The following is a 23,041-nucleotide window of genomic DNA, read 5'->3' as shown; positions in this document are numbered from 1 at the left end:
GGCAGCTCAGGCAGACATCTGCGGGCTGAGCGAGGTTTCCACGCGTTCAGCCAACCTGCTCAGGGCCTGATTTAAATAAAGTTCTTTTTTCTTAAAAAAATTAATAATCACAAGGACTCAAAGTTAGGGTTTGTTTTTGTTTTCTCCATCATTGCTGTTGGTCCGGGAACGTCAAACATGGCACGTGGTTCCCGAAGTTGACTTTTTAGTTTGCAGTCTGTATCTTCATGCGGAGGCCACATCACCGTCCGTAACTCCCCTCACTCATGTCTTCTCGTATCCTGTCTCATTCTGTGGTTTTACAGAGCTGGTTGGAGCATCATCTCCATCGTGATGCTCCACGTGGTGTTGATTTTCCTTGTTTCAGAAGTATCAGTTTGAGATTTGATTGTTTGACGTTGAATCAGGAAGGCAAGATACTGTTACATCAACCTTCAATAATTAACAGTTTTAAGTCACAAGTTAGTAATACCTGAGAAACTCTACATTAACGCTGTGGTTTTGAATGTTCAGAGCAAGCTAGAATTCTGACCCAATCCCTCTTTTAAAATCATTTGTTGGTCACTTTTCCGTGAACCGTATCTATGTACACACAAGCTCATAGGCTCATATACCCAGCTCTCCATACCCTATTTCTACCCCATTTCCTCCCCCCTCCCAATCTCTCTGTTTGTGTCTGTCACACACCCACACCCACACCCACACTCACAATTCATTAGGCAGAAGTTTCTGGAACAGTTCCCAGCAGGTTCAAGAATAGATCACATAATGAGTAGAACAGTGTTATTTGCAATAGGCACAGAACTTTTAATAATTTAATTTCTAGTTGGAGTAATAAAAAGGTTGTTCCAGCTCATCTTGTAAAATTAACACTTCATGCCACAGAGACCCTTGTCTGTATTGATAAGGAGCCCATGTGGACCTTGAGTAGCAAGACCGCCCTAGACCTGTGAAGTGGACTCTGGGAGGGGTTGCATTTGTGTAGTCTGCGGTTCAGGCCACAGAGGAGCTGCAGTGGGTGGGTGTGGAGAAGTTCAGAGGCAAATCCCAGTCCTCTATGACTGAAATTACTAAAAGGCAAGGAGCTGATATGGGGAGCTCTTCCCACACTGCCCCTGACTTGGGTTCTCACTGACAATTCTGTCAGAATGGTGTGCTCAGCTCCCGTGCTAAAGCCCTAATGACACTCAGGCTGTAATTCATGCAGGTTTTTATTTCCACCACTACTTTGCAGCAAGCATAGTTTTAAACTCAAAACAACTGAGTGATTAAAACAATAAATTCCATTTGGAAGCCTAGGATTTTAGAGTCGTAAGGGACTCTAGGGAATTATTTACTTTATAGATGAGGCAAACTGAAACCTAGGAAAGTTAACATGATTTTCCCAAAGTCCTTCAGTAGAGCAATAAGGACTCTATTTGGGGCTTTCCAATCCTAGGTCAGTGCTTTTTGTCACACCACACTGTCCCTTTAGGTCTTGGTAGCATAGGTCCCTGCATCCTACCGTGCTTGGTGATGTAAACTGACGTACAAGTGGAATTTGTGGAATCACAGGATTGGAAGACCCCGACCTTTAGACCAATCCATGCCAGTATTACGATAGTATGGCGGACAATTGAGACATCTCTTCAGTCTTTGTGAACTAATTGCTAGAGCCTTCTTTCGTGTGCAGTCCACTGTGTCATTTTAGTTGGTTCTGTATGTAACAGATCTGTTTACCTATCTGGCTGTTGGCAAATAACTATAATTCAGGTTACCTGACTTCTAGAACAGTGTTTTTTCCCCTTCCCACTCCGCCATTTGTTTTCCCCTACAGGGTGGGGAAGATCCCATTCGTTGGATACTTTCGCCACATGTGATTTCTTCCCTGCCCAGTGGTGTGCTGGTGGTGCCACTCTTGAGAGCCAATTTTTGTCAGGAATTTTGAAAGTTAGTTGTTAAATGGCTGACAGCTTTCAAAGGACCGCGGCAGATTATTTACACCACAGAAATTGGCAAACATTACAAGTCAGGGCAACCCCTCCCCAGAGAGCTGGTTGTTCAACATTTACCAGCGCACGATGGCTCCTGTCCTTACTTTCCTATCTTTCCTAAGACCAATAGGTGAATTAAAAGATTTGCTATGTATAGCAAATCTGTACTAACCAAACAATAATCTGACAGCACTATTGTTTTCATTATTGGTACTTGGGGCGGTGACTTAATTGGAGACACATAGAAATACTTATTTCTAGATCTTTCTAGAACTGTCGCACTGCTCATATAGACAATATCTCACAAGCCATATCCATGTATGCTGCCAGAAAGGAATTTGTTCAGACTGCTGAGTAAGTTCAACACATCTCCATGTAATTAATGTCTGTGGATTCTTACCCTCTCCTTGTTTCAGACGAGGAAATGAAGGCCCTGGGTTATGCTAGCTCTTACTGGGCTTCCAGGGCAAGTGCAGGCTTTGTCTCTGCCAGGATAAGTCAAACTGGAACGCGTGCTGAAGGCAGATGCTGCTAAAAACCATACAGGGAATCGAGCTACTCCAGTACTTCTTGGGTGGTAGAGTCAAAGCAGCGAAGAGAGAGTTTCAAGCTCAATGCCGGGTCGACTCCTAAGTCACCCAACCTGGTTAATAAATGAGCCGTTTTGTGAAAACCTACGTGTGCATCTCTGGATGGTATTCTTTCTGGTGAGGCTTCCTCTTCTGTCCTCCTGTCTGAACTCGAGTGGCTACAGTGGGTTATCTGAGCACCACTTTTCCTTGAAAGCGATCAAGTGTGAAATTTCTTTCCCTGTCCAAAACAGTGCATATCCTAACTGCTGGCAATGTTTTGCGCTGGAAAACATAGACTAGAGGAGAACTGAAATTTAGTTCTGGTCTGTTAGTGCTAGACCAGCCCTGTGGCACTGGGCAAATGTCCCAATCACTTAAAGCCTCAGTACACTCATCCCTAAATGAGATTAAAACTACTGGGTCTGTATGTATACATATGACAGCAGGCTGGTAATTTTCTAATGCAACCACTTGGGATCCCTTCTTCCCATCCTCCACATTTTCTTCATATAACTCATCTATTTTTGCATCTCCCATACCTCTTTTAATATTCTAAATGAAGTCCTCTATCTTTATAGCCGTGATTCTTCAAGAGTGGTCTCCAGACCAGCAAGGCCAACATCCCTTAGGAATTTGTTAGGAATGCAGTTCTCAGGCCTGACCCTGGATCAGCTGAATCAGAAACTCCTTACGTGGGGGCCTCGCAGTCTGTGTTTTGACAAGCTTTCCGGGTGATTCTGGTAGACAGTGTCAGGCAGCCAGGTCGAGGGGTGGACATGAGGAGTGGCATGATATGTGTGGGGAGCAGCCATCTCAAAACCCCTCTGGCGGACTTCCCTGGTGGCGCGGTGGTTGACAGTCTGCCTGCCGATGCAGGGGACACGGGTTCGTGCCCTGGTCCGAGAGGATCCCACATGCCACGGAGTGGCTGGGCCCGTGAGCCATGGCCGCTGAGCCTGCGTGTCCGGAGCCTGTGCTCCGCAACGGGAGAGGCCACAACAGTGAGAGGCCTGCGTATCGCAAAAAAAAAAAAAAAAAAAAAAACCTCTGGCGATCAAGGCCAAAGTTTTCTCTAAAGCTGGGCACTTTTACCCAGTTTTCAAAAAGCATACTAGGTACCGGCTTGCAAAAGTGAAGAGTCTGAGATGACGATCGTTAATCGTAAAAGCAGTAATGATGTGTGTGTAGTGCTTTTTACATTTCAGTATTTTTACCTCATTTTCTCAGTTGGGGCTTGGAGCTGGCAGCTAGAAGAGTGATGGTGAGAGGCTGTGATACTCCGCGTGGAGGCCTAGCATCTTAACAGGCTGATTTCCATTCAAGGAGCAATGTGGTCCCTGCTCCCAGGCCACGTTCCCTGGAGTGTGGTGATGGGCAAAACGCCACTGGTGTCACACACAGATTCTGCTGCTCTCTCGGATTTGGATCAACAATCTTTTCTGGGGAATTGTGGATCCAGCAGACCAATAATCACATATCTCAACCAATGACAGATACCACAAGGGAAATGATTTTCACATTTAAGTCACCCAAGTCCGTGACCAAACAAGTTACAGTGTAGATGGAAAAACTCTTGTTTCTGCAGCTCGTGGGTGAGAAGAGCCTGCTGACTGGGAATTATTTACACCGCAAGTCAGAAGGGGCTGCAGAATCGGGTGACATATGGCCCCCGGGCCTCTCACTCCTGTGATTGGCAGGTCACACTCTCTGGTTTTTTGACTAAGGCCTGTCACAGTTGAAAAGACAGCTAGTGAAATGGTTTTCACTTCACTGAGGGCGATGCCACAGGTCACCCAACGCTGCTACCCCAACAGTGAAATGCTGCAGTGCCTCTCCATTAAGGACGGTGCTCAGAGTAGTTTCACTCTGCTGTGTGTTCCTGCTGGATGAAATGGTTGCCAGATGGACTAATGGAAAGAAGAGGAAACGCTGTAACTTACACATATTTGCCAAAGCCGACAAGACGATGTATTATTTATTAACAGACTTACAGGGAAGTTAGAATCACAACGGAGCAAATATGAGAAGGAAGTGTCCAAAATAGGTTGTTTTGGACAAGAATTAAGAAACAAACAAGAAAACACCACAGCAACATCCTGATGAAGTAGGAAATTTATAAGGAAGATCTAGAAACTCAAGAGTGTCTTTCAAGGGATACATTTGATCTGATTTGATAGAATCTGAAGTACAGTTGGTGGCAAACCTCTGCAGAGTCTCCCTGGCTTGTACACATCACACAAAAGCATATATTCATTAATGCAAATACATATTTAATTGTCCTTAAAATGAAGTTATATAGCATTTAGAAATGAATAAATGCATAGCCTTTGGGATTGTTCATGGTGACATCTCTCGTTCATTTTGTGTGTGTGTGTGTGTCTGTGTCTGTGTGTGTGTGTGTGTGTGTGAGAGAGAGAGAGAGAGAGAGAGAGAGAGAGAGAGAGAGAGGCCTCATTCTCATCAGTGATGGTCTTCTGTGGTTTCAGAGAAGGATATGGTTCATTCTGGACATGTGATAGAATTTGAAACGGTAGGGAGCCTGGACCCTGTGTGCATTTCTCTAAGCAACACCTCCCTTCTCTCTTTCTGTTTTTTCCTTTCTTTAAAGTTTTTAACTCTTGAATTGGTGCTCAAACTCATCATGGGACGTGATTAGAAAAACAGAAAATAACGTCAAATCTGATAACACTGGCGAAACATATCTTTAAAGGGATTAAAAAATCTAAAACCACATGAATGTATTATCTAGCCTTCACATCTTTGCTGCACCCTGTTTCAGAGAGCACACTGATTTTTGAGTGTCGTCCTTGGTGCAGCTGTCGAGATCAGGAGATACTGCGCAGTTTGTTCATCACAGGAAGGGCAGGTTCCCAGAATGGTTAAAGAGCAAATTGCACTGAGAGTAGTATATATTTGGTCAAAATAAAACAATTCTATGGAAATGAAGATTTCTCCTTTTGTCTCGCCTTGTCTGTCTGTGGTTTCTACAAAATTTTTCAACTCTTATTTTTCTTTCTCACAACTACTGACAGAAAAAAAATTAAACTTTGACTTTGATGTTTTAAACTTTCTGAGTGAGTTGATTGTACACATCATAAATAAAGACCAAACACTGGCTGATGTCCACCTGGTAAAAACCGATGGTGAATTAATTAAACAGAGTGCTTTTTATTCTATATAATCAAAGCTAGTTAGTCATTTCTGCTATTATGTGAATAAATGTGAAAACAGTTAATCTGAAATCCATAGGTAGGTTTCAATTTAATTCCTATTGTAGCTGACAATAGGGACCCAGGCTCCATCAGTGTTTTTTTTACAGTGAGACTTTTTTTTCAACTTAAAGTAACAAATGATCATCCTTTATGTTAAAAGTTTGAACTATACCCACAATTCATGCATGATTGTTTCCTGCCATGGATGTTATGATTAGATGTTATTATAGCGGTTTTATATATGCATGTTTGACGATACATGCTAATTTATAGGGTTTATCACCATCTGAAATCCACCCTCCCCCCACCCCTTTAGTCAGTCGGTGGTCTTTATTCAGAATGTCCTTTGCTTGTTGTATGCCCAGCCTGATCCATTAGCAGCTGTTTTTTCTTGTGTTTGTCCTTTCTCAGACATTTTGGTTTTGGCTGTTTGCACGTGAGGTCAAATGACAAAGAAATTAAAAATCCTGCCGTCAAGTAAGCAAGTGCCCCAGTTGACTTACCGAGTAAATTTGTTTTTGTGTAGTTGTGCACAATACAGCCTGACTGTAAGACATTGGAGGGAAGGTGTGTCTATACTTCTAAGAGGTATATTTCACCTTGATCTTGAGTTTGAAGGTCATTCAAGTTGTGGCTCGCTCTTTCCTTCAGCAAACCTGTGTGATCCAAAAGTAGGCAGACTGGGGTAGGTGGCGGATTCCATCACCTGCCCCTTTGGCTTTCATTCAATTAGCAACAAGGCCACTTTTGCCCATTTCTGCCATAGAGCTCAGAGGGCAGGTTAGATATTCACTTTGAAGGGTCTTAAAGATTTGTGTACATGACACTCCCGTTTTTTCACCCTCTCAGGATACCTTTCATTCTGAATCTCTAAGCAAACTGGAATAAGTTGAAACAGCTTTTGTCTAGTGAGTAGTGTTAAATAAAAATTATTAGCAATTCCTGACTTGTATTAATTTCAGATATTAAAAGCTCTGTAAGCCTTTGCTTTTTGGTTATATGTAACCACTCTATCTGTTTTGGTGAATAGTGTACTGGTCTTCCAAATTCTGACCTAGTTCCTGAGATAGCTGATGATGTCTTTTTTCTCTGTTGGAAGAACTTTTTGAAGAACAGTACGTGCATCTTACAATATTTCTCTTACTACAGAATTAAAGTTTATTGTAGAAAATATAGATTATCGAAAAGAAGACAATAAACATCACCTTTAATTTTACCTTCTACAGATAAGCACTCCATAGTATGAGGAATTCACTTCTAGACATTTTCCTCTATGCATATAAAAAAACGAATATTATTTCCTTATCAGGGCTTAAGGGGTTAAAAGGAAAAGAGGATTATTTCACTTCTTGCTTACATTTTCAGCTCCCTCAAGGTCCCCTCTTTAACAGACTGTCTCTGGAGTGATTCAGGATGCCGAAGCAGTTGATCACTGAATAAATCTTCCCTGACTCTGAAAATGTTACAGTATAATGCAGCGCACACAACGCAGGTTGCAGCTGAGCTGCTCTGTGGCCAGAGATGATCTCTGGGTAAAGAAACTGCTTGGAATTACCCAGGGGAGTTTGCATTTCTGTAGCGAAATAGTGAGCACAGAAATGGAATTGAGTAACTTGCTCAATATTTTGGCCATATAAACACTAAGCACTGGCTGGGGGAGCAGAAGCTAAAAGAAATCTCAGTACCTTTTGATTCAGGGAAGAGAAGGATACCTTATAAATGTCACTCATTTGCAGAGCCCCAGAAATGGGCATTTCAAATACATCATCAGACGGCTGGCAGGATGGAACGTCCTGGAAGCCCCATGTCTCTTGGTGCCACCGTGAACAAGAGAGCCATGTAGCATGAGGTAACGTCTGCTTCACAGAGCCTCGGAGCTTCAGATGTCGGCCTGTCCTCTGTGTCGATGTTGGGATGTGAGAGGCGGGGTGGGCAGTTGGCTGGGGAGGAACACTTCAAACAGATTTTCTGAGAGATTGGTTTTCTCAGCCTTCGGACAGTGAGCAATCAGTTCTTGCACTTGGATTTCAAGGAATATTTTCATGCCATTCTGACCGTCAGAATCATTTTGAAACCTATCCCTCCAAACTGTGAGCTACTGGTCTTATTCAATTTTTGTATTTCCTGTGCTGAGGCAGGTGCCTGAAACATACTAGACGCCCAGTAAAAACTTACTGAATGAGGAAATGAGTGAATGTGTGTTGTCAGCAATGACTTAGGCTTAGCTACAATGTGTGAAGGGCATGGCCATACGCAGCAGAAGATCCTTTTGTGTACCATCTCTGCTTCACGTACCAAGAAACGTAAACCCTTAAGTACAGCCACTATGGTCTAGTCTATGGAGGTTGCAAACTGTCAGTGTCAACTCAGTACAGAGACCTGTTTTCCAGGGGCGTGAGGTGGGGCGAAGGGTGGCAGAGGTGTCTCAGAGTATTAAAAAATATTCTCAGTGTAAATGCCTTTGGAAGAAATACTTATTTTCTTAGACACATGCTTACTTGTGTTAAAAGACATCGCCCCATATCCCAATTTACTTGCCTTTCTTGTGAAGACATGTGAACTTGACAGCCTTGGTGTGGTGCAAAGCTTCCCCATAGACCAAAATGTACTGAACCTGACTCTCCAGGGGTCAGCTTTTATAATCTCCAAGCATTTATAATTTCAAAAGCTCTCCAGATAACGTGGATACGGGTGGTCTGCACACAGGCATTTGGGAACCAGTGGTATAGAGGAAGGGCTAATGTGGCTTCCCCATTTTTCTATAATTTATGTAAACCATTTAGTCTTAATGTCCAATTACTATGCAGTGCCATAACAATTACCACATGTATGTTGTTAAATGTGTGCCTGATTAACTTTATTACAGGTTGTATCTGAAATAGCAGTAACTGTACCTGCATGGGGTCTCGGTCTTCAGAGATTTTATGAGCACAATATTAGAGACATAAAGGGAGCACAGTTCAGGGCCCAACTTTGTAAGTTTTTACGTGTATCTCTGTGTGGAAAGTTAAGCTGTAAACACTTTGTCATCATTTTTTAAACATTATTTTTAATCTGTAGAATATTGTTGTTATCTCTTTCGTGGTACGTGGACTTTCATTTCCTTTGTGATGAATTTGGGAGAAAGGAGAAAGATGATCTAAAAGTATGCAGCACAAGCAAAATTTTGTTGTGATGGCAGTCTCCCTGTTGATCTAATATCGGACCATCCAGCGGTACCCACCTGCCCACCTGGTGACGGGGGGACAGGGCCAAGAAAGCTTGAACCAGAAGCCATATTGAATTCAAAGTTCCATTCCAAGGAAAGAAAGAACATTTTGCTCAGGACAGACTCTATAAATGACCGATGTGTCCCTCATTCTACCACAGAACTTTACTACACCAGAAATTGCTGGCCACGACTTGTTTATAGCACCCATGACACCAGATATGACCTTTTCTGACAGTGGTCTTGAAGTCAAATTTCAGCCAGTTACCACCATCTTGTCCCCTTCCGGTAAAAAAAAAGAGGGGGGGAAAAAGGCAAATTGAAAGGACTATATGGATGAAATAAGCATACTACAAAGCACATTTTTGGAGATGGGTCATTATTTTACCTAACTATTGAGGATGGTGGATGGACAAGAAAGGCCCCTTCCCGAGTGCCACAGGGGATGGAACAATGATGTGTCCTCACCTTCAAGAGTTCACGGTGTGTCAGGCTTCCTCTGGGTCTAACCGTCAAAGGAATCAGCAGGAATATCACTTCCTGAATCACCCGGCCACTCATTGACACCAACCCCCTTCAGGTTTAGTGAAGAGCCGAGCTCTGACATAAAGGAGCTGCTCTAGCTCCATTTCCACCTTGAGTGACCCCCCAGGGAGGCCATGATGATTATTCAAGCCTGGGCTTTGGTGCTCAGGACCACCTGACTTCACATTCCAGCCCTAATACTAACTTCTGGTGCCGTGCAGGGCTGGGTACGGGAGCCCCGTGAGCCTTGTTTCTGTAGGTGATAAACAAAGAGGACGATATCCACCTTGCAGTGTTGCTTTGAGGATTAAGTGGGCTTGTGTAGGTACAATGCCCATCACATGGTCATTACTGAGCGAGCAGTGCAATTTTCCTATGCAAGGGGCTGTGGAGCTGGCTTAGGGGGTCCGGACGCCACCATGGATGGTTCAGACTCTGTTCCAGTGCGGAGGGACCAATGTGGCTTTCCAGGGGAGGGCATCTTCTGCAAATCAACCCTCTCCCCCAACCCCCGAGGCTAACTGGGCAGTTGTCTGTAACCAGGAGCACTAGTTTGGATCTGGGGACCAGGTCTTACCAGAAACGTGTTACCAGTCTCACAGTTGCACGCTCTGTTAAAGTGTCATACAGAGGCCTGGCTGGCGCCAAAAGGGGCCAAGAGTGCGCTGCTTTCTGCGCATGCGAGGGAGAAGGGGCGTCAAAAGAGCCAGAGACCACTATGGGTCAAGGTCAGGAGGTGCTTTATGATTCTTTTAAGAACCTGCAGTTGTTTACAGCAGTGAATTTGAGGGGTAAAGCAGATTAGTCAGAGATATCTTACTGCAACGGGGCTGTCTTTTGAAGGCCTGCTTTCCCCTCCCTTCCTCTTTCCTCCTCTCCTTGTGACCAAGGCTGTTGACCCAGAACCATACCCCTGTCCCTCCCTCTGGGGAAACGTTCAGAAAAACTACCACCAGCCAGATCCTCTAGCTGTGCTCACAGCACAGGAATGAGAGCGTCTAACCACAAGGAAGCTGGTGCAGGCTGGTTCAGCTCCAAAAGCGGGACCAACCTTGCCCTGCAGCCCGTTACCGTCTCACTGTAATAGTAAGATCTCCGCCTGCCGTGCCTTGATGGTTTGACGGGCTCCTGACCAGATGCCAAAGGACCATACGAGGACAGAAAAGAGGTGGCATCCCAGTTCCCGGAAGAACCCTACCTATTCCCAGAAAAACAATACTTTTGCCTCCTTTCCATTAGCCTTGCCTTTAAACCTTGTCTCAGTTGCACCCCGGCTGAGAAGTTGATTTTTGAACTAAGTTCCCGCTTCTCTATACTCTGGCCCTCGAATAAAGCTTGCCCTGCTCGATCTCAGCTTTGGTTTCGTTTTCTGGCTGCGTGATTCAGAAGGTTAAAGAGAAACTCCCTGGCCAAGACAGGGGGGTCTCCGCTCAGGCTAGGGCCCCAGTGGGGGGGTTCATACCACCCAGTTGGTGGCACCTTCAGGGTTTAACAGAGCCTAATGCAAGCATCCCCTTGGCGATGCATCCTATCCACATTTGGTCTTGTTCTTTAGTTAATCCTCTGACACTTTGCCCTACCAGTGATTTGGTGTGATATTTTGCAATGTCTGCTAATTATTTAACATGTTTACTTCTTATCTCCTTTAAGGAGGAGTACACTTTAAGGATTGTAAGCTTCAGAAGGGTAGAGAAGAATTTTCCATTTCTTTTGTCTTTCTTTCAGCTCCTAGTCAGGGGCCCTGTGCATACTGGTAAGTGTGGCAACAAATAATCTGTTGCATATACAAGTGCTCATGTTTCTAAAAGGTTGTCAGATGCAGTCAGTGAATTCTTATCATACGACAGATTGGAATTCATTGGGAAAGGGATATTCCTTTATTAACGCTCCCGGTCACCTTAACTTAGTGCAGAATATTCAACATGGTTGAACGTCACTTGCTAATCAAGGAAGGATGTCTGGAGTGATGAGCGGCACAGACCCAAAGTAATCCCTGGTTTTGTTTTCAAGAAGAGGTGTAACTTTTCAGACAATTCACTTCAGCATTTACTGCTTCAGCTCCCTCATCTGAGTTGAGTGTTGAACAGATAATATCTAAGTTTCTGGTATTGTCTAAGACTTTGTTATCTTTAAGTGTTTTAAGGTTTCTCTTATGATCGTGACTGCTCCGCGTATCTCCCATAGCTGTCTTGGAAGACGTAGAAGCTGAATTATTCATCTTTTAAAAAAATTACATTTCCAATGAACAATTTTTTGTTGGTTTTGCTTACTTTTGCTAAAATTACGAAAAATTATGTGATAAAATGAAGGTTTTACCCAAGATGAGGATTCTAAAAAGGTATTTTTTAAAAAAATCAAGAATAACTTTCTAGTAATTTTTATGAAAAATATTTTATAGCATTTCTATAAAATATGTGTTTAGTTTTAAAACTCAAAACTCAATGCTATAAAGCTGTGAAAAGTAGAGAGACTAAAAAAATCTAATATCTAAACAAATTTTTTTTTCTGGTAAAATTATAGGCAGTATTATGAATGTTCTGCCTGATTAACTTCCGATTACAACATTCTAATTGGAAAAGTCCTTCAGGTAAAATAGGACAAGCTGTAGTATAATAATAGGCTGAGAAACGTGGCTTCATGGACACAGTCAGGCATCAAGTATTTAGCTGCTCCCGGGGTGTTGAGTTCTGGGCTGGAGACATAGCGAGACAATACATTTTGGTAGATTCTGTCCTCAGGGCATACACTCTGATGTAGGACTTGTATTTCCTATACAGTATAATATCTATGTCTTATATGTACCTATCTCTTTATTTCTATCAACTGAGTAAATAAATCCACCCAACCAAACTCTTACTTTAAAAAAGAAAACAAACAGACAGAAAAAATCCCCCCAAAACATAAAACAGTAGTTTTGCAATTTCTTTTCTAACCTAATTTTCAAAGTTCTACTTACTCTGAAAATTTTACATTGGCGGTCTGCACTTGAACCCCAGTGACTGACATTCTGATAACCCCTGGCCTGCCCAGATTCTTCTTCTTAGCTGAAAACACATCATTTGCCTGAAGACAACATCTCTGAGTTATTCTACAAATTTGAATTCCGTTAAAAACCAATCAGAAGGAAAACACAAAAGAGACACAAATAAATTATCCTGACTTCTTTTAGGCCCTGGACCTAAGTTTATTTTCAGGCCCATCTCAACGTTTTGTATTTATTTATGCAGAGTCTGCTTTGTTTTAAAAAGGACTTAAGGTTACTCTGTGTTCTCTAGTTTTAGTTCTCCAGCGGAACTAATTTGAACAAATCCACCAGATAGTACAAAGTGGGTCCTATGTTGAAGATGTGGCAAACACCCAACTGTCACTGAGAAATTAGAAGGGTGCTGAAAAGCCTTATGAACCTAGAATATTTTCCCCCTTTGACTTTCTCATTATCAGATTTCATTAGAATCACTTCTTAGGAATCTTCTGTAGACAGGCATTTTAACTGGGTGAAGATGTTACCTGGGAGAGGCGCCAAATAAACTAATCTGTGTTAATGTGTTATATATCTGATTAATTCATGGTTGCAAACACAGTGCCTCAGGCGCCAGGCCAGTAGCTTGCGAGAGGGCTGCTGACTGCGGTGGCACTGGACAGGAGTGGCGGGCCAGCTGCGGCCCGGCCCCTGCGAGTGTGTAGGACTGAGGTCCAGGCAGCCGTTTGCCTTCCTTTTGAAAAGATTAATGCCTGAAATAGCCTGATGTTTAAAATGTTGATAATTAATTCAGAATTTCTGGAAACCCTGCATGGTCTTACAAAATCTCTGTGGCCACCCTGATTTGGGCCGGGCTCACGGGCCTCCAGTCTGCCACCTCCGGATTAGCGCATTAGTCGTGTTGTATCCTAATGGCAGGTCCAGAATCAGGTGACTGTTCTAAATGTTCTGTGAGGGCATGAGTGGAGAAGGAGGTCTGGGGTAATACCCAATACCTGGGCATGGGATATGGGGGGCGCTGGGCAGGGCTCGGGTCCCGTAGACCTGACTGGAGTCAAGTCTGAAGGAGGATGAGGGCCTGAGGAGGGTTGGATGGGGGCCACATCCTCATCTCTTCTGCCTGGAATGAGACCCTGAGTGACTTGGAGGCTTTTGTCAGCTTCAGTAAATGACACGCATTTTCCTTTGATGTGGAAGCTGCCCTTGTCCGGTGTTCAGAGAGCTCTGCGTGTTCTTTGGTTCTCAAAGTGCTCCTGAGCAGAGCAGATACCAGGGTCCTGCCCTAACAGTGAGCAAACAACCCCCGCCGTGAGGCTTGCTGGCAGCTTCTCAGCCAGAGGAATAGCGATGATTTAAAGGAACGCAGGAGGACACTTAGAAGGGTGTCTTCTTGGCACTGGAGTCAGCCAACAGCTGTCCTTCAGGAGGAAGGCAGTCCTTTAATTCAGGACCAGAACCATAATTTTTCAAACAGTTCCCCTGAGTCCACTGTGACAGTCTGGCATTTATGACAAGGAGATGCCTTCAGAGCCAGGTTCATTGTGAAAGCTCTTCACTGCGCCCCAGGCATGAGCCTTACTGGGGGACAGGGGCACCCCACCAGGTGGCCTTGACAGGTGGGATTCTAACACAGAACCTGCTGGCGATGGTATGGGAGTTTGTGGGTGGGGTGGAGGTGAGAGGGTGCAAAGAGGGCAAGATTATCTCGAACAAGATTAGCATTTGAGAAGTGGCTTGCTTTGTTTTACGTTTTTGGAAATACAGAACTGTATGAAACTTCCGGTTCTCCGTTTTAGCCTCTTCCTGGGCCGGCCATTAGGGGGAGCTCTGCGCTTGACTAAAATGCATAGATGGCTTAGTTCTGCGGGCATCTGAGATTTTCAGAGAACTCAGTCCTCATTTTCTTTTCTTTTTCATGCTATGCCTTTGTCCTGCAGCAACAAGTGATGACTTTAGGGTATTATTTCAGGAATGGGTGTGAGAAGGAACTGGGGGTGAACAAAAGAGAAGTAGTTGGTGTTGAGTTTGGTATTTTGGAACAAGAGGAAGTTCTGTTGGAGAAGTAGTGTGTGTGTGTGTGTGTGTGTGTGTGTGTGTGAATAAGAGAGAGAGAGAGAGAGAGAGAGAGGGAGAGGGAGAGGGAGAGGGAGAGGGAGAGGGAGAGGGAGAGGGAGAGGGAGAGGGAGAGGGAGAGGGAGAGGGAGAGGGAGAGGGAGAGGGAGAGGGAGAGGGAGAGGGAGAGGGAGAGGGAGAGGGAGAGGGAGAGGGAGAGGGAGAGAGAGAGAGAGAGAGAGAGAGAGAGAAGGAGAGAGAGAGGGAGGGAGGGAGGGAGGGAGGGAGAGAGAGAGAGAGAGAGAAGGGAGGGAGGGAGGAGGAAGAGGGAGAAAGAGAAATTGTTAGTTATTATGAGACAGACTGTATGTGAGTTAAGTGAGTCTTACGGGGGCTTTTGTTTTCATTGATAGGACCACAGCATTTCCTTGTCATAGACACTGATTAGACTCCTGAGTTAATCATCACAGAGCAGTTGACCAGCTGACCCGCAGATCAGATGGAGCTAAGAACAATCTAGGATGGAGTGCACTGCTCAACAGCAGATAAGTGGTTGGAGCGTTTGCACCCCACTAAGATTGTATGGTCCATTTCGGTTTGTGCTGCTGGCTGCAGTGCATTGATTTAATTCCCAGTCAAGAATCTGGAGATACATGCAGGATCGGTAGCTGTTCTGCAGCTGCACACACAGAAACACCGTGCATGTTGCCTTTTTTTTTTTTTTTTTTTTTTGCGGTACGCGGGCCTCTCACTGTTGTGGCCTCTCCAGTTGCAGAACACGGGCTCCGGACGCGCAGCTTCAGCGGCCATGGCTCACGGGCCCAGCCGCTCCGCGGCATGTGGGATCCTCACGGACCGGGGCACGAACCCGTGTCCCCTGCATCGGCAGGCGGACTCTCAACCACTGCGCCACCAGGGAAGCCCGCATGTTGCTTTTGTAATAAGGAGGAATCTAGTCTCCGACATTCTCTGCCTGGCTCCCTTCTTCCTCCTCAGCGTCATCTTCCTGCGCTTGTTGTGGACTCGCTACTGTTTCATTCTCACCAGTTAGCAGGGAATGGAAGAAAGAGGAAGTCCATGAGGTCGACTATGTTAATTTACCAGCCTTTTTTCGTTAAGCAAATAACAACAAACATCTTTGGCCAATATGAAATACAGATTTTGTGTAGGGAATTTGATGATCCAGATGACCCTAGGCTTTCACTAACATCTATAAGTATATTTCCTAAATAGCAATATCAGCAAAACATCACAGGCAGTAAGGTAGGTAATAAGATTTCTTTAAAATGTTTAGGAGGGGAGCTTGCCTGGTGGCGTAGTGAAGAATCCGTCTGCCAATGAGAGGACACGGGTTTGAGCCCTGGCCTGGGAAGATCCCACATGCCTCGGAGCAACTAAACCCGTGCGCCCCAACTACTGAAGCCCGTGCACCTAGAGCCTGTGCTCCTCAACAAGAGAAGCCACTGCAATGAGAAGCCCGCGCACCGCAACGAAGAGTAGCCCCCGCTCGCTGCAACCAGAGAAAACCCATACGCAGCAACAAAGACCCAACATAGCCAAAAATAAATAAAATGAATAAATTTATTTTAAAAAAGTACTTAAAGTCATTTCAAAGCACTTTAATTGCCATGAAGTGATTCCACTTCCCACTTAACTTTTTCTGCCTCAAGGTCCCCTTTACTCAGACTGTCTAAGGCGTGATTTAGGTTTTTGGAAGCCGCTGATGGTGGCATAAATCTGGCCAGACAGGGAGGGCGCTATGGAACTGGCAGTACACTCTGCTGGCCAGTATGCCCTAATGTCACAGGAAACACTCCAGAATGAAGCAAGCAGGGACTGCTGGGCCCCCTGACCAGCGCAGGCAGGTATATAGCTGCCCTGGTATCCACGAGGGCCTGGTTCCAGGACTTCCCCAATACCGAAATCCGCGGGTGCTCAGGATTCCTTATTTAAATGGCATAGCATTTACGTATAACCTACGCACATCCTCCGGTACACTTTAAATCATCTCTAGATTACTTATAATGCCTAATACAATGTAAATGCTATGTCAATAGTTGTAAATACAGTGTAAATGTTATATAAATAGCTGTCTGTGTACATCAAGTTCAAGTTTTGCTTTTTGGAACTTTCTGGAAATTTTCTTCCCCCGAATATTTTCGATCCATGGTTGGTTGAATCTGTGGTTCTGGAACCCGCTGATAGGTAGCATCTACTGTATAAGGAAAGGAGAAAATGTTGGGTCACGTGTTTAATTTGGAGAGGTACAGTTCGAGAGTAGTTTTGGCCCCAAGAGGGGCAATGCTAGAAAGGCCTTGGGCAGTGTTCCTCAAAGTGGGTTTTAGAAATTGACCAGTAGTGGGACTGCAGGCGTTTCAATCTCGCCTCTGACCTACTGCACCAGAGCAAGGGAATGTTTGCTTGACAAAGTGTCCTGGGTGATTCTTTGCACACCAATGTTTGAGAACAACTGCTTTAGGGACCCCAGGGCCACTATTCTGAGACGAGAGAATAAGGAAGGGAGGGTGTGGGCCAAATACATCCCAGACCCTTTCACCTGCATCCTCATGTATCCTCAAGCGAGAGTAATACCAGTGAAAGTATGGAAGCACAGAGAGGTTAAGCAAATTGTTCAAGGTCACACAGCTGGTAAGAGGCTGAGCCAGCCCTTGGTTTGGAAGTTAGTGTTCTTTTCACTAAACCATGAAACGTAGATTTTTCATTTCCTTGTCAAAGAGTCCCCAGACATCACTCATTATAACCAGGCATGAAAAGAGTTTAATTCCCATTTCTTTACATTTGTTCAGTTACTTCTCCATCTTCTGAGAGAGGAATCTTGACATCTGCCAGCTGTGGAACAAACCCAAGCTGTCCCTCACACTTCAGAGCAGCCACACTTTTCCTTGGGGCCATTCTGGAAACTTGGGAGAGAGGAAAGATGCATGCCCTCTCTCCAGGGAGAATTCAGACCCAACACTCCTGAAATTTTGTATTCGTCTAGCCAATGTGATGTAGCATGTCTCATACCAATCTTTGGTTTTCAGTCATTCGTTGAAATAGAGATAAAGGCTCTTCTTAGGTGAATTTTAGGTGAAACTACTCTCTTTGGAGGTTTGGCAGGATTCACTATTTTCCAGAAGATTTTAATTTACAAAAGAAAAGCTCACTTTGAAAGGGGTTTTTCCAGGAGAATCTACCACCAGTCAAGGACCTGGCCTCTTATTTTTTGAGATCCTGATTTTAAAGCACCTGGGAAATGTTTCTCAGTGAAATCTTGCCTACAGCCTTTGTCTTTCAGATCAGGAGTGGAATCAGCACAATTTAGTGAAAAGGTTAGAGGCTCTGGAGGCAGACAGAAGCAAGCTATTGAACAGTTGTGGGCCCTTGTTTCCTCAACCATTAAATAGAGATAATAAAACCAACTTCACAGAGAGGCTGTGATGATTAAATGAGATAAAGGGTGTGAAGGGCCAATCCCAGCATCTGGTGCACAGAAGGAGTCAAATGCCACTTCCTTCCTTGTTTCTGGAAGGTCGAAGAGACAAGTGATGACCATGGGCTGGGAGCCAGCAGTAAGGGAAGCTGAGGTCAAGCACAGGTGGGGCTGTAGTGAAGGGCACCAGCTGACAGAGACCAAAATGTAGGTATTTCACCTTTACAAGACAAGGGTTGTGCTCATCTCAGCTTCTTTGGCTCCAGGCTCTGCAGCCAGGCAGTGCAACTCTTGAAGAGTGCTTTGCAGTATGTAAAGCTCTGTCAAACTCACAGTTGATTCCTTGGGCTCTTATTCCAGCTTTGCCACTTATTCGTTGTGTGACTCTGGACAAGTTACTTTCTCAATTTCTTCCTCTGTAAAATGGAGGCAATAATGGTGCCTACTTTAATGGTCATGGTCAGGATTAAAAGTGAAATGCTTCCACAGTGCCCAGCATTCAGTAAGTGCTCCATAAATGCTATCTCCTTGCTTCCCATGCTGTTCAACATTTACTTTTATTATCCACAGAATGCAGTTGGAAAAACTGTTTTAACTCACTGAGGTCCTCTTTCTCTCCTTGGGGGTGCAAAGTGAAGTAGGGGCAAAAGGCATCACTTAGTGTTTAAAGGAGGAAAAGAGTGAAGAAGAAAGGTCACTTGCTGATTAATGGACTACATTCTTCCAAGTCTTTTTTGTTAAGGCTAAATTTGCTTCTATGTCTATAAAAGTCGTATCTTTAACTCTTTTTCATAACTGTCCTACTAAGAAAATTCAAAATTCTCCTTAGCTAAGTTTCGTATCCTCCTTTGTCCCCTTAATAATTATATTGACACATCCAACAATGGCAGACCATCTTATTTTAGCCCCACTCTCCTGGTGAGAATGACTAGAACAGGTGGACAAATGTCACAAATCATTTGTTTGCAGGCACTGGAAAACACTGAGGCAGCAAGGTCTTGAGGGACCAAGATCCTGCAGGGAGGGGAAGTCCAGGGAGGTGAACCTGACATTGAATGCCAGGCACTTGCTTACCGAAGTGGCAGCTAGGAGGCCGAGGGGCTGAGCAGAAAGTGGTAGCTGAGAGCTCAGTAAAACCACAGCAGGCTTTCACAAGTATTGGGGAATAGTTTGGTGTTCAGGACCCACCAGGAGAAGGAGCTCTGGAAAACACCCCAGGACTTCAGCTGGGTCCCCTTAAAACTAATCTTTTTACTTGATTTTCTTCCTTTCGCCACTCAAGCTGCAATGAATAGCTGTTTGTAATAGGTTAACCAAATCCCGCCATTCTTTTTTTTTTAATTTTTTTTTTATTGGAGTATAGCTGCTTTACACTGCTGTATCAGTTTCTGCTGTGCAGCAAAGTGAATCAGCCATACATATACATATGTCCCCTCTTTTCTGGATTACCTTCCCATTTCGGTCACCACAGGGCACCAAGTAGAGTTCCCTGTGCTATATAGTAGGTTCTCATTAGTTATCTATTTTACACATAGTAGGGTATATACAAATCCCACCATTCTAAACAACTGATAGGGGGCTGAAAAAAGCTACTATGTTGGTGAGGAGGAGGTGCTTCCTGGGAACAACAGCACCTTCCTGTTAGCCTAATTGGCTGCAACTTTTTTTTTTTTGCGGTACGCAGGCCTCTCACTGTTGTGGCCTCTCCCGTTGCGGAGCACAGGCTCCGGACGCACAGGTTCAGCAGCTACGGCTCACGGGCCCAGCCGCTCCGCGGCATGTGGGATCTTCCCGGACCGGGGCACGAACCTGTGTCCCCTGCACCGGCAGGCGGACTCTCAACCACTGCGCCACCAGGGAAGCCCAGGCTGCAACTTTTGGTAAATCATAATCTCTTCATCAAATTGTGAGATCAGGAAGAGGTCGAATAGAAGTGCAAGATTTTTATTCAGGCACTATAACCAAGTAAAAGTTTAGGTTGAGCTGCCAACTGCTTGGATATTTGTGGGCTGTTCGTAGAGAGCTATTACAAACATTGTTCATTAAATAAAAGAGAAGTCATAATATAACTTACAATAATATGTTTCTGCAAACTGTGTTGTATATCTTAGGTTGAATATTTTCAGAATGCCATCTATTGGATACTTTCTTTCTGTGTTGGGATACTACAGGAGGATATATTTGAGCATAACTGGAAATTTCTAAATGTACAATAGAATTGCTTTAGAATCCCAATGTTGAAAAGTATTTGGCTTAAGGTAGCACGCAGTTTTGCTTTATCGTCTTTCGTTTATGCATGAAAATTTGTTAGGACAGTGCTTTATCGGTTAGTGATTGGGGAAGATTTTGAGTCGAGGATATGTTGCTTCTGGTAGAACAGATAAACTGCAAGTAAGTAAAACGCACCAACGCATCTCTGTGTAATTTCCTGTGGCTTGAGCATCTATTCAAATGCAATAAGCAAGGAAAATGCAGTGCTGACTTGAAGGCTTAAACATTAAAACAAATCTTTTTATTTGGAAATCATTTCAAACTTACAGAAAACTTGCAAGAATTAGGATAGTATGAAGAACACCATAAAGTCTCTGGCCATATTTACCTATTGTTAACATTTTATCCCACTTGCTATATAATTTGTGCTCTCTCTCTTTACATGTACATATATTTATACTCTCCAATATGATATATGTAAATGTATATATGCTCAGACTAGTTTTTCTGGACCATTTAAGGGTAATTTACATATATTATGGTCCTTTATCCCTAAATACTTCTGAGTATATTCTTAACACAGTGATATTTTCTTACGTAACCACAGTACCACTATCAGCTTCAGGAACTTTAACGTTGCCACAGTATTTTTGTCTAAGCTAGTGTCCACATTTTAATTTTGTTAATTGACCCAATAGAAGCCGTTATAGCATTTTCCCCCTCAATACAAGATCCAGTCTAGGGTCAAATATTGCGATTAGTTGTCATATCTCTTTAGCCTCCTTTAATCTAGAACATTTCCAGAACCTTTCTTTGTCCTTTTGACATTGGCATTTTTAAGGAATACAGGACTCCATCTTTTCTTAATGGAACATTTCTCATTTTGTCAGATGCTTCCTCCTGGTTGGAAGCAGGCTATGCATTCTCGGCCGAAATGTTCCCTGGGGGAAGTTGTGGTACATCCAGAGGCAAACCATGGGCACCTCCCCTCCTCGGTGATGTTACTTGTGGTCACTCAGTCAAGATATCTTCTGGTTTCTCCATTTTATAATTACCATATTTCCCCTTGCAACTAATAAGCGGTCTGTGGGTAAGCATTTTTTTTTTAACATCTTTATTGGAGTATAATTGCTTTACAATGGTGTGTTAGTTTCTGCTGTATATCAAAGTGAATCAGCTACATGTATACATATATCCCCATATCCCCACATCCCCTCCCTCTTTCGTCTCCCTCCCACCCTCCCTATCCCACCCCTCTAGGTGGTCACAAAGCACCGAGCTGATCTCCCTGTGCGATGCGGTCGCTTCCCACTAGCTAGCTATTTTACACTGGGTAATGTAAATGTATATATGTCCATGCCACGCTCTCACTGCGTTGTGGGCAGGCATTTTAAGATCATGCAACTATCTTGCCCAGCATGGAAATTCCCTTTAGATTTCGCATCCATGGATGGTTCTTGCCTGATCCGATCTTCACTCTAATGATAATATGCAGGCTTTTTAATGGTAAATATTAGGCAGTGAGCAGGTCATTAGTTTTAGAATGTGTGTAGCCAATAGCCAGCGACAGCTTTGAAAGAGTAAAATCCCTTTTTCTTTTCTTTACAGTCCAGGACACCAGATCCTGTGGAAGTTAAACCCATTTTTCCTGGCCAGCTAACACCCCTCTGAGATTTAGATGAATGGGCTCCCTCTCTCCCCTTGCGTTCCACCTGTCTTTCACTGCCTGACCTCAGGCTTGGTGAGGGTGGCGTTGATGGTGACTCATTACAGAGCTCAGAAATGAGTTTATTACCTGTTTTCTCTCCTCCTAGCCCCATCACAATGGATTGATCTACACCTGGGATTCTCAGGGTCTCCTTTGCTTAACTTGGCAGCTGGTTTCTCCTCCCTTGACCCCCACCCTTAGAAAGGGAATGGAGTGGGCAGGCAGAAACACCAACTTGGCAAGTATTGACAGAACTGCGTGTAGACAGGATAAATAAATACATAAATAAAAGGAGGCAGGCAGCCAACCCGGAGGAGCTTGCAGTCCTGCCCCCTGCCGGGACTCTGCACTTTGAGGCCCCCAATTCGCACATTACAAGTAGATAAGTGGGGAGATAGTGATGCTGCACCTCTCTGCCTTGGGGGTGGTTGCTTTTCCTGGGGCAGAAACTATCTGTGCTCCCCAGTAAGTCCAGGAACAATCTCCACTTATTATACCAGCTCCAAACCCAGGACTGTTTACAGCCTCACACCGACCAGACACTAACCCTCACTCATTACTGTCACCGTGGGGACTGATCTGCACCATGCTCGCCTCGCATGGGGCCCACATTTTCATCCAGTAAAATCGCATGTTGTTAACTCAATATATACAGCGTAAACAGCATGAGTAATGGACTCTTTAATCCTTACTTCTCCAAATTAGATTTCCATTTTATCCTTCTCCCCTTTCCTCTCTTTTAAAACAATTTCTTCTCAGCGCCAAGCAGAATAGATGTTGTCCAAACCTTAGCTCTAAGCAGCTTCTGTGGTGTTTCCATTCCGCTACCAATTTCGGGGTAGATTGATTGTGTTTCTTCCCCTGGTCACTTCACACGTAACTCGGGAGAAATTAGTATCATCCCTGGCACAGGGAAAGAGATGGGCCTGTTGACACTGAGTACGGCAATGGAGTGAAAACTTCATGTCTGATTAAACTCCTATCTGTAATATCAGAGCATGAAGACACACTCACAGCCTGGCCCTTTTTCTCAGTCTTCCTCTCGAAACAGATTTACTGGGTTGGAATTATTTTTGGTATTAAATCAGAAACCGGCAATATTAAATCAGCTTCGAGGATGGAGTTTGTCAAAGACTGGTGTGGGACATTAAGAAGCCTTTGTTAATA

Source organism: Stenella coeruleoalba (assembly GCF_951394435.1).
Source record: "Stenella coeruleoalba genome assembly, chromosome: 12".
NCBI lineage: Eukaryota > Metazoa > Chordata > Mammalia > Artiodactyla > Delphinidae > Stenella > Stenella coeruleoalba.
Note: the sequence above shows the minus strand (reverse complement) of the source record.